We start from the raw sequence: 12,505 nt of genomic DNA on the forward strand, positions 1-12,505 counted from the left end.
GCTTTCAGACAATGTTTCATCTAAATGTCCAGTCTGAGCAGATGAGAACAGAGTTTCTGAAACATTAATGATGGTGGATTCAGATGGTTTTGTTGAGATATATTTGTCCTCCATCATAGTAGATGTGGTTGCTGTATGAGATGGAACATCTTTACTTGTAACTGTTTTTCTTGTTGAGTCCCCAGTGATCAGTGATGAAAACGTTTGTACAGCACTAGTTACAGTTTCTCTACTATATGACTCAGTTGTCTGATCTCTTTTAGCGTCAGACTCTGTTGAGCTGGACACTGAGATTGTTTCTCTTGTGTCAGATGGTGTTTCTTGGTCTGATTTGGTTGGAGTATAAAGTGAAGACCTTGTCATTGTGAACTCTTTGCTAAACAAATCAGAGTTATCATCTCCTGAAGCTGCAAACACCATGGATGTCAAACTTGAAGAAAAACTTGAAGGTGACAGCCCATCTTTAGCAGTTGTCTTATCCAAGATCACTGTAACAGTGCTTTCAGATAATGTTTCATCTAAATGTCCAGTCTGAGCAGATGAAAACAGAGTCTCTGAAACATTAATGATGGTGGATTCAGATGGATTTCCTAGCAGATCTTTGTCCTCCATCATAGTAGCTGTGGATGTTGCTGTATGTGATGTAATATCTTTACTAGTAACGTTTTTTCCTGTTGAGAACCCAGCGCTCAGTGATGTAAATGTATGTACAGCAGTAGTTACGGTAGAGTCAAGAGTGGAAACAGGTTCTCTTCTATGTGTCTCAGTTGTCAGATATCTTATAGCTTCAGCATCTGTTGAGCTGGACACTGAGATTGTTTCTGTTGTGTCAGATGGTGTTTCTTGTTCTGATTTGTTTGGAGCATAAAGTGAAGAACTTGTTGTTGTGAACTCTTTGCTAAACAAATCAGAGGTATCATCACCTAAAGCTTCAGAATCTGTAGATGGTAAACCTGAAGAAAAACTTGATGGTGACAGTAGATCTTTGGCAGTTGTCTTCTCCAAAACCATTGTAACAGTGCTTTCAGACAATGTTTCATCTAAATGTCCAGTCTGAGCAGATGAAAACAGAGTCTCTGAAACATTAATAATGCTGGATTCAGATGGTTTTGCTGACAGATCTTTGCCCTTGTTCATAGTAGCTGTGCTTGGAGCTGTTTGAGGTGTAAAATCTTTACTTGTATCTGTTTCTTCTGTTGAGTCCCCAGTGCTCATTGATGAAAATGTATGTACAACACTAGTTACAGATTCTCTACTATATGTCTCAGTTGTCTGATCTGTTGTACCTTCAGCATCTGTTGAGCTGGACACTGAGATTGTTTCTGTTGTGTCAGACAATGTTTTGTTAAGTTCATGGTCTGATTTGGTTGGAGTATAAAGTGAAGAACTTCTCATTGTGAACTCTTTGCTGAACATATCAGAGCCCACATCTCCTGAAGATTCATACTTTGTAGATGGTAAACTTGAAGAAAAATTTGATGGTAACAGTAGATCTTTGGCCTTTGTCTTCTCCAAGGTCATTGTTACAGTGCTTTCAGATAATGTCTCATCTAAATGTTCAGTCTGAGGAGAGGAGAACAGAGTCTCTGAAACATTAATCATGGTGGATTCAGATGGTTTTGCTGACAGATCTTTGTCCTTCATCAGAGTAGCTGTGGTTGTTGTTATATTTGATGTAACGTCTTTACTTGTAACTGTTTCTCCTGTTGAGTCCCCAGCACTCAGTGATGAAAATATATGTACAGCACTAGTTACAGTTTCTCTACTATGTGTCTCAGTTGTCTGATTTCTTGTAGCTTCGGCATCTGTTGAGCTGGACACTGAGATTGTTTCTGTTGTGTCAGATGGTGTTTCTTGGTCTGATTTGGTTGGAGTATAAAGTGAAGATCTTGTTGTTGTGAACTCTTTGCTAAACAAATCAGAGGTCCCATCTGCTGAAGCTTCAGACTCTGTAGATGGCAAACTAGAAGAAAAATTTGATTGTGACAGTAGATCTTTGACAGCAGTCTTCTCTGAGTTCATTGTAACACCGCTTTCAGATAATGTCTCACCCAACTGTCCAGTCTGAGGAGAGGAGAACAGAGTCTCTGAAACATTAATGATGGTGGATTCAGATGGTTTTGCTGAGAGATATTTGTCCTCAATCAGAGTAATTGTGGTTGCTTCTGTATGAGATGTAACATATTTACTTGTAAAGGTTTCTCCCGTTGAGTCCCCAGCGCTCAGTGATGAAAATGTAGAGTCAATAAAGGAAACAGGTTCTCTACTATTTGTCTCAGTTGTCTGATATATTATAGCTTCAGTATCTGTTGAGCTGGACACTGAGATTGTTTCTGTTGTGTCAGATGGTGTTTCTTGGTCTGATTTGGTTGGAGTATAAAGTGAAGAACTTGTTGTTGTGAACTCTTTGCTAAACAAATCAGAGGTGTCATCTCCTGAAGCTTCAGACTCCATGGACGTCAAGCTTGAAGAAAAACTTGAAGGTGACAGCCCATCTTTGGCAGTTGTCTTCTCCAAGACCATTGTAACAGTGCTTTCAGACAATGTTTCATCTAAATGTCCAGTCTGAGCAGATGAGAACAGAGTTTCTGAAACATTAATGATGGTGGATTCAGATGGTTTTGTTGAGATATATTTGTCCTCCATCATAGTAGATGTGGTTGCTGTATGAGATGGAACATCTTTACTTGTAACGGTTTTTCTTGTTGAGTCCCCAGTGATCAGTGATGAAAACGTTTGTACAGCACTAGTTACAGTTTCTCTACCATATGACTCAGTTGTCTGATTTCTTTTAGCTTCAGACTCTGTTGAGCTGGACACTGAGATTGTTTCTGTTGTGTCAGATGGTGTTTCTTGGTCTGATTTGGTTGGAGTATAAAGTGAAGACCTTGTCATTGTGAACTCTTTGCTAAACAAATCAGAGGTCTTATCTCCTGAAGCTGCAGACACCATGGATGTCAAACTTGAAGAAAAACTTGAAGGTGACAGCCCATCTTTAGCAGTTGTCTTATTCAAGATCACTGTAACAGTGCTTTCAGATAATGTTTCATCTAAATGTCCAGTCTGAGGAGAGGAGAACAGAGTGTCTGAAACATTAATGATGGTGGATTCAGATGGATTTCCTAGCAGATCTTTGTCCTCCATCATAGTAGCTGTGGATGTTGCTGTATGTGATGTAATATCTTTACTAGTAACGTTTGTTCCTGTTGAGAACCCAGCGCTCAGTGATGAAAATGTATGTACAGCAGTAGTTACGGTAGAGTCAAGAGTGGAAACAGGTTCTCTACTATGTGTCTCAGTTGTCAGATATCTTATAGCTTCAGCATCTGTTGAGCTGGAAACATCAATGATGGTGGACTCAGACGATTTTGCTAACAACTCTTTTTCCTCCATCACAGTCACTGTGGGTGTTGCTGTATGTAAAGTAATGTCTTGACTTGTGAGTGTTCGTGCTGTTGAATCCCCAGTGCTCAATGATGCAAATGTATGTACTGTGTTAGATGACGTAGAGCCAAGAGAGGAAACAGGTTCTCTACTATGTGTCTCAGTTGTCTGATCTCTTGTGATCTCAGCATCTGTTGATCTGGACACTGTTTCTGTTGTTTCAGGTGGTGTTTTGCTGAGTTCTTGGTCTGATTTGCTTGTGGTGTACAATGAGGAACTTGATGACAGCATATCTTTGTCAAGTGTCTTCCCTGAAGTCATCGTGGCACTGCCTGTTCTTAAAGTTAAGTGATCAGTTTTTTCTCTTGTAGCCTCAGTATCTGTTAAGCTGGACACTGATATTGTCGCTGTGGTTTTGGTGTCATCTAGATCTGATTTTGTTGTCTTGTACAATGAAGGACTTGTTGTGAACTTCTTGCTGAACATGTCAGAGGTCTCATCTCCTGAAGCTTCAGGCTCAGAAGATGCTAAAACTAACGTAAAATGTGATGGTGACAGCACATCTTTGGCAGTTGTCTTCTCTGTAGACACTGTGCTTGTTACAGTGCTTTCAGATAATGTCTCGTCTAAATGTCCAGTCTGAGCAGAGGAAAAAAGATTCTCTGTAACATTAATGATAGTGGATTCAGATTGTTTTGCTGACAGATCTTTGTCCTCTATTGGAGTAGCTGTGGTTGTTGTTGTATGTGATATATCTTGACTTGTGACCATCCATTCTGTCGAGTCCTGAGTGTTCAATGATGTAAATGTGTTTACGGTACTAGTTACAGTGGAGTCAAGGGAGGAAACAGGTTTTCTACTATGTGCCTCAGTTGTCTGTTCTCCTGTAGCCTCAACATTTGTTGAGCTGGACCCTGGAATTGTTTCTGTGCTTTTGGTGAGCTCTAGAGCCCCAGTGCTCAATGATATAAATGTACATTCTGTGCTAGTTTCAGTAGTGTCAAGAGTGGAAACAGGTTCTCTACTATGTGTCTCAGTTGTCTGATCTCTTGTGATCTCAGCATCTGCTGAGCTGGACCCTGAGATTGTTTTTGTGGTTTTGGTAAGTTCTTGGTCTGATTTAGTTATTGTATACAATGCAGAACTTACTCTTGTGGTCCTAAACATATTAAAAGTCTCATCTCCTGAAGCCTTAGACTCTGAAGATGGTAAAACTGAAGGAAAACGTGATGGTGAAAGCTCATGTTTTGCTGTTGTCATTACTAAATTCTTTGTTGATGGCATCATGAATTCTGAAGTTGCCTCTTTCTGCATTTTAACAGTCTCACTTGATGATGGTCTAAATGTAAATGCTATGTCCATTTTTCTTGCTGTTGTTGTACTATGTACTTGAGTTGGCAGCGTCAAATTGAACACTTCTGTTGTCTGAACACTCAAGCCTGCTTCATCTGTATCCAAACGTGAAGGCTCATGTTTTGCTGTTGTCATTACTAAATTCTTTGTTGATGGCATCATGAATTCTGAAGTTGCCTCTTTCTGCATTTTAACAGTCTCACTTGATGATGGTCTAAATGTAAATGCTATGTCCATTTTTCTTGCTGTTGTTGTACTATGTACTTGAGTTGGCAGCGTCAAATTGAACACTTCTGTTGTCTGAACACTCAAGCCTGCTTCATCTGTATCCAAACGGTCCATATGTGCAGAAGTAGGCCCTAGGCCAGAAAAAACTGAACGTGTTGTCATTTTGAAAGCGTCATCTTTCTGAGTTGTCAGTCCCATGGCCTGTGTTGCATAGACTGTATCTTTGACTTTGTCCTCTGTTACTGAGCTAGTCCTGTGCACTGAGGAAGATATAGATGACTTAGTAGTGTTATCATGATCCAAAGGAATATCTGTTAATCCCATTGGGAGTACTGGTTTCACAGAAGGCTGCTTTTCAGTGGTGGAGATTAAAATGCTTGGCATGACAGTTCCTTCAGATATGAGTGTCTCCTCTTCGCTAATTGCAATAGGAGGTGATGGCGGAGTGAACTCTACTACTATTGCTCCTGTGTCAAGGGTTGTGGAAAACAAGGGGGACACTATTGATGATCCTGACACCAGTGATTCATGTGGTGTTCTACCAGCCTCAACTAATAAACTATCAAATTTAAATGTTGTGTCTACATGTTCACTTAAGTTTTGTACTCCAAGAGAATCACTTCCAAATGTATCTCCTCTAACTTCTTCTGCCACATCTTTAGGCTGAAGTGTCATCTCAAACTTGCCATTTATGAAGCTGACTGTTGGTGTCATGGTAACGGCTGGAGAGGACAAGAAATCTCCACTTGCCACAACAGTCTCCCCATCAACAGGAAGAAGATCATCAGGTATCTCAGGGATGTCTACCAACTGAGGAGTGTGAGAATGTGGCTCTCCAAAAGGCATCAGACTTTGATTAACTGTTGAAAAAATATTAAAGCAAAGAATTGAATTAATTGCCCCTTTTTTGTCCAGATGCATTTGTAGCAGGGTTGTGCAAAATTCAGAAATGAAGAATCGTGTTTCTGTCAATTCATGAATATGAACTGAATTGTCAAACTTAGTTGATTGGAAGTTGAATTGAAATTCATTACAGGTAATCTATTATGTTTAATCCTAAACTTTTTAAAATCTTTTTTTTTTAATCTTTCAACCAAAGCATTCCTAAACCAACATTCAGCTCTAGTTATATAGATATATGAATTTCTTTGAATTTCAATTCTATTTTCTTACATTCAAAAATTAATTGAAATTCTGTATCCTATTAACTACAAATTCAGTAAAAAAATCAGGAATTTAATAGGAATTTAAAATAAATTCTCAGTTCATGTCTCAACGATGCACAACACTGAGTTTGGTAATTGGGTGGGACAGTTACCAAATCAGACTTTTGAATATTTCACAAAATGACAAAAGTTCAAACATGCTAAATTTTTTTCAGTGCATATGCACATTAATAGATTCTTACAATTTAATAGAAGAGGCTGTATATTTTTGCCATATTAAAAGTCTTTGTTCAATGAAGACAAAAAGAAATGGCAAATGTTTTTAGTAAGCTAGTTTTATACAAGAAAATTTTAAAAGTTAGCAAAAAGTTTTATACTGGATTATTACAACCAACAACACAACCGGGCCTTTCAATGCAGTACATACAAGGGTTGTCCGGAAAGTATTCAGCCAAATCTGGACTGTAGGGGGTCTGAGTAACCTGGGTGATTTGATGTTATGCCAAAAAAACTCTGCATGAAACATGATGCATGGGTGGGCGCATTGTTGTGATGAAGTTACCAATCACCAGTTGCCCATAGTTTTCATCAGATTGCATCTCATATTTTTCATATTACATGGCTCGATACTTTTCCAGACAGCCCTTGTATTTACAGACCTCACAACAACTGATTCTGTCCACTAAATGTCCTTCTTGTGACTGTGTCATCAGAGTCCAGAGCAAAGACAGACATCCGGTTCCTTTTTGACTCAGTAAACATGACTGGCTGCCACAAACTAAAGCACTACATATCTACCAAATCTACCATTTCATCTTAAAGCAACATTAGTCATATCAGGTAAACATCCCACACATCTACTGATATATATTTCAAGGTCAGATAAAGACCAATATTTCCCACAAGCTGAACTTGTCCAGATTAGTAGCTGATGTTGGGAACACCTGCAGGGACAAAGGTTAACGTCTGCAGACACCTGGATAAGCCAACAGGAGTCTGGACAGACAAAACACAGAAAAAAAAACGAATCTTGTTCTCATTCATTTGCCTATAGTCCAACTTGCAGACACGAGGGAATGGCCAAACCCAAAGTTCCCAGCATCATTTTATGCATCTGGTAAAAACAAGCTGGAGCGTGCTCAAAATGGATAGCAGTGCAGAGGGCTGTCGGTAGGCACAAATGTGCTTTTGTCCCTAAATCATTACCTCACTGGCCTAAGCAACCTGGTTAATGTCCTGAACTCATTAGTTTAATCTTTGTGTCACAATATTTTGACATGAAACCCGTAATATTTCATTTTTACATCCTTGCTTTCCTTTGGTCTTACACTTATTTCTTACAACCAACCAAGTAGACCAACATAAGACTGCAACACTCACATTCTCTTCACTACCACTTTCTCAGCCATCTCTATACAGAGGAAACTCTGCTGTAGAGATGACATCAGACATGCTGTAGCGTCCAGACGTCAATGCATTAACAGACATCTGTGTTTGCACTGGTAATGCGTCCAAACCCTTATTTTGCCAAGTCTGCAGTCATTGACAGAAAACACTGGGAAAATTGTTAGGGCATCCCCTAATAAACAGCTCTCTAAACTAAATGGATCCACATTATCTGTATTGAAACCATCTCTGCCAGATGGAGGCAAAAAAAAAACTTTCATTAAACAGATCAGCCAGCTAATGCTGCACCTGTGGTGTAGTGCAGGTAATGGTTACTGCCTGGAGCTTCAAAAATTAGTCAATATTGAAGTCCTACTGAGCACAATGTGGACCAGTTTGAACCAACATCAAGAAAGCGTTTTTCTTTCTCTCAGAATAACAGTGTCGATAATTCCTCTGTCTGTCGCCATTAAAAAGGATTGCTAAAGGCAATTCAAAGAACACAAGGCTAAATGGCTGCTGTATGGTACCGTAGTATCCATCTAAAATTTGACAATTCTTTCAATACTCTCTGTAAAATCAGCAAACAGGGCAGGCAGTTTTGCTTTCAGGACGTGAAAGCATTTTCAGACAGAGTTAGAGCACAAAGGTTTTGAAAGCGTCAACAAATTGGCATTCTCAGAGAATGACAGAAGGGATCATGGGTACTGCTAAAAAAATTCCTTTGTAAGTACATTTTTAACATAAAGAACCATACTTTTCAGGACCCTGGACAGCACTGTGAACAGGGCTGTTCACATCTAGAATGATAATTGTAACAATAACTACAACAATAAAGTTTTAATAATCATTTCAATTCTATGGGAATAAGCAAGTCCACACAACACTATACAATATCATTAGAATTACTAAACAGAATGTCATTGCCCAGTGGTGTGGACACTAATAAAGTTATTGTTATCTTTATAGTTGTTCTTCTTGGTATGAATATTTAGCAGTTTTACGGCATTTAATAACAATTTATGTATAGAGGTAAATGATGACCATTATTCTTTCTGTGCTGCAAAAAGTAAAAGAAAGAAAGAAAAAAAAAAGAAAAAAAAAACATTACACTATAATATTTTGGACAATGAACCATGATTTACCATGAATGTAGTACCTTAACATCTCTGAACAAAAGGCTAGCCAAAAACAGAACCTTTGTTGGTTATCTTAATGTTTCAATAATATAAAAATAAACCATAAACACTTCAAATCATAATTATATATAGAATATGTTACTGATAATGAATGAAAACCACAGAGGGTGAGAACATATACTATTCCTTTCATGTTACTTGTAGGGCTGGATATCAAGTTCGATATCTTCTTTTAGGCACTGATCGAATTGCCTCGATACCATCGAGTATCGAAAAATGTCTTGTCGTTCGGTACCAAATTACGATACCTAATAGGGCTGCAACAAACAATTATTTTGATAATCGATTAATCTAATGATTAATCAACTAATCGTCGATTATTTCACCAATTAATCAGTAGGCTTTGTTCTATTATTCTGCTTTTAGAATTAGTTAAAATTAGTTACATACTGTATATACTAACTAATAAACTAAACAAGGTAATCACTTCAGCTTTGAAATGAATGTAAAATGTCAAACAATTGTATTACTATTGTACAATTATTTTCAATTATTTTTTACAATACAAATAAATATATTTGGCACACAAAATGAGATTACAGGGAGACTTTGTCATTCACCATTTAATTAACTGTATGAAGTAATTGACTGACTGAATGATGTATCATTCTGCCTAACATCTCCTTTTGAAAGTCATATATTGAACAAAATAAAGTGCTAAGACATTTTATTTTTGATCAATTATTTTATTCACATTAGCTCTCTTAAAACACCTTATAGTGCTATATTAATCAAAACAGTCCTGAGCTAGCTCAAGCTTTAATCTATGCAAACTAAACTATCACTTTAATGTAATGATTTTTTTTTTTGTATTTATTTATTTATTTTGCATTCACTAATAAAAAGATTCTATCATTAACTAGCTCCACACTGGACAGCTGATTTATAGCAGAAAATCAAGTTGTAATTCTAACTGAACGCAAGACTGACACTGTGAGACTGTTTTTTCTTGTTTAAAACTGTAAAGCTGCATGCTTCAAATTAATCTATTGTATAAAGCACTATTTAAATAAACGTGACGTGACTGGAGTGCCGATTGCAGAGCTGGTGCAAACTTATCCACATAGCTATGATCAGATGCTTTCTTAACTGCTGTTTTCTTGCTGCTGTAATTTTTGTTGTGTGTTTATTTCATTATTCAGAGGAAAGCGTGCAGCACATATTTACATATTCATTTAAACTCTGCTTTCAGCAACGTCAGGTTCGGCTGCTGAGAATTTGAGAATTTAATCCGGGAGAGCTGAATTACAGTCTTGCACTACAAAGCCACACTGGTCAAATCGCATTATTGCAGGTTCTTACATTAGGTCAAACGACTATTTGACAGCAAAAATATTTGTCGACGTTGTCGATAATGTCGACTAATTGTTTCAGCCCTAATACCTAAGAGGTTAATTTCGCCATTGTCAGTGAGCCAATAAGCATGCAGTATGCTTGATGTGCCTAAATCAAGTGCTGGTGATTGGCTCTGGTGAGGCATCAAGGAAAAACACTAGTTTACACTGGTTACACCCAGAGACGTGATTCACACGTGAGGTTGAAGTGTGTAAGCGTCCAAACCCCCACGGATGTAAGGCTACGTTTACACTAGTGTGTTTTTGTTTTAAAACTTAGTTTTAAAATGAAAACGATCCTAGTCAATACTGGTGTTTCCACTGCGTTTCAGAAAAGATATCTGTCCACACTACACAACCGAAAAAGCATGTTACATGACCATTCAGGCACACTGTAGCATCATGCTACACAAGACAATCTATAAGATTTATACTATGCTTTTACTCAAAACTCACTGTAAACAACCCTTGAGTGTTTATAATAACTTCCGTACTGAACTTCTGTACAGAACTGGACATGGAAGTGTAATGGACGTTCGTCATCGGAGACAGGGTGGGTTATGAAAGCGTAACATGATTGACTTATGAGCAGCGAATGAGCTTCCTCTGAGTCAGAACATTGATTGCGGAAGAGAAAACACATGCAGACACTACTGGAAGCAGCAAATGCTCATCAGTAAATCAGTGAAAAATGAATATAAATTATGCGTATATTAAATATACTATGCGTTTTAAAATGAAAACACACTAGTGTAAACGTAGCCTAAAAGATGTGGAAACTGAAAATTATTTTAACTTTATTCAAACTATTTGCAATGATGTATTGTGTTGGTTACATTTTTTATTAAATTTTTTATTTTTTTTTTGTTCCAGGAGATCAGTCTTTAAAACTGTAAAAATGTCAACAAGCTGAAAAAAAAAAGTTTTTTGAGGTAATGTGTAATGTAATCTTATTAAAATGGATTTCATAAAATTGGTATCGAAAAAAGTATCGTTCAGGAAGTATCGAAATCAAGGTATCGGTATCAGTATTGATATCTACATTTTTTGAACGATACCCAGCCCTAGTTACATGTTCATATTTACATAAGAAAATGTTTAAACATAATATGACGTAGCCCTGCCTTGCACATCTCTTCAATATCAATTATTAATGAGACTGATAGGCCATTTCAAGCCAATTAGTTCAGAAAGCATGTGGAAACCGCAGAGGAAGAAAAGCAGAGAAATCTTACCTGATGTGTGATCAGAATCAGTGGTGGTGTCCGTGGCCTCTGTTAGTGTCTCCCTGGATACCTCTGAAGGACCTGATGTAGCGTCTTCATGTGGTGTTTCATGGTCAATAAATGAAGGCATTGCTATTGCTGCTCCTGCAGCAACTGTGGCTGAACTGGGTGTAGTCAAACCCAGTGACTTTGTAACATGGTCAGTCAGATCAACAGTTTTGCTTTCTGAATAGCTGGTGAATGTTTGAGATGCCTTTTGTGTCAATTTGGAGGTCCCTGTAGTTTCTATAGATTCTCCAGGTTGTGAGCTTTGCATAAAAACAGCTGATGTAACTGTAGAATCAGAGATGGTAACTCCACTGGAGGTCTCCGAAAGTTCAGGTTCTGGGCTGGTGGATCTCTGTGTAGACAGAGGTTGGGGGTTCGCCATAACAACACCAACGTCAGTCTCATCTTCATACTCAGAGAACACAGTAGGCTTAGCACTCTCAAAAAAAGTGGCCTCTGTTGCCAGTGTAAAAGATGACTGTGTGGAAGCATGTGATTCAGCCTCACCTTTACCAGCACTGGTCTCACCAGCTGTGTGCATCAGAATCTGTGCTGGAAATTTTGTGATGGATTCACTAAGAGAGGACGATAAAGTTTTGTGTCCAGGTTCTTCAGTGTTTACTGTGACTATAGTGGCCTCTGATTCTAAAACTCTGTCTCTTGTAACCCCAACCAGGATAGACTCCTCTGTTTTGCCGACTGCAAACATCGGTTTCGTGCTTAGGGAGTCTGAGAGTAAAATATCAGGTAGAACGGTCTTCACTTTAATGATGTTCTTGTCCTCTGTCTCCTCCATTGGTTCCTCTATGGCTGTGGGAACTGCAATAGTAAGTTCTCCACGGATCACATCTCCACGAACTTCTGCTTTATCACCAGCCTTCTCAGTGCCAAAATCACTAATATCAAAATCTGGAAGTCTTGTTGTGGGAAAGCCTTCCTCAGATTTCGCACTGACTGCTGCTGCAAAAGGTGTGATGATGGATTCTAGTCTGTCAGGGACGTGGCTTGTCTTTGGTGGTGCCATGCTTGTAGAAAACATATAAGGGGCATCTGTTGGAGACAGGTCATCATCAGAGGTGGCCTGTAATGCATGAGACGGACTGGCCTCAGGAGAGAGACTGGAGAGAGTCTGGCCTGTGGTGGGCTCCATAGTGGTACCACTCTGAACTGTGACATCCACC

This window comes from Sinocyclocheilus grahami, unplaced genomic scaffold (assembly GCF_001515645.1).
Source record: "Sinocyclocheilus grahami isolate Dianchi unplaced genomic scaffold, SAMN03320097.WGS_v1.1 scaffold1388.1, whole genome shotgun sequence".
NCBI lineage: Eukaryota > Metazoa > Chordata > Actinopteri > Cypriniformes > Cyprinidae > Sinocyclocheilus > Sinocyclocheilus grahami.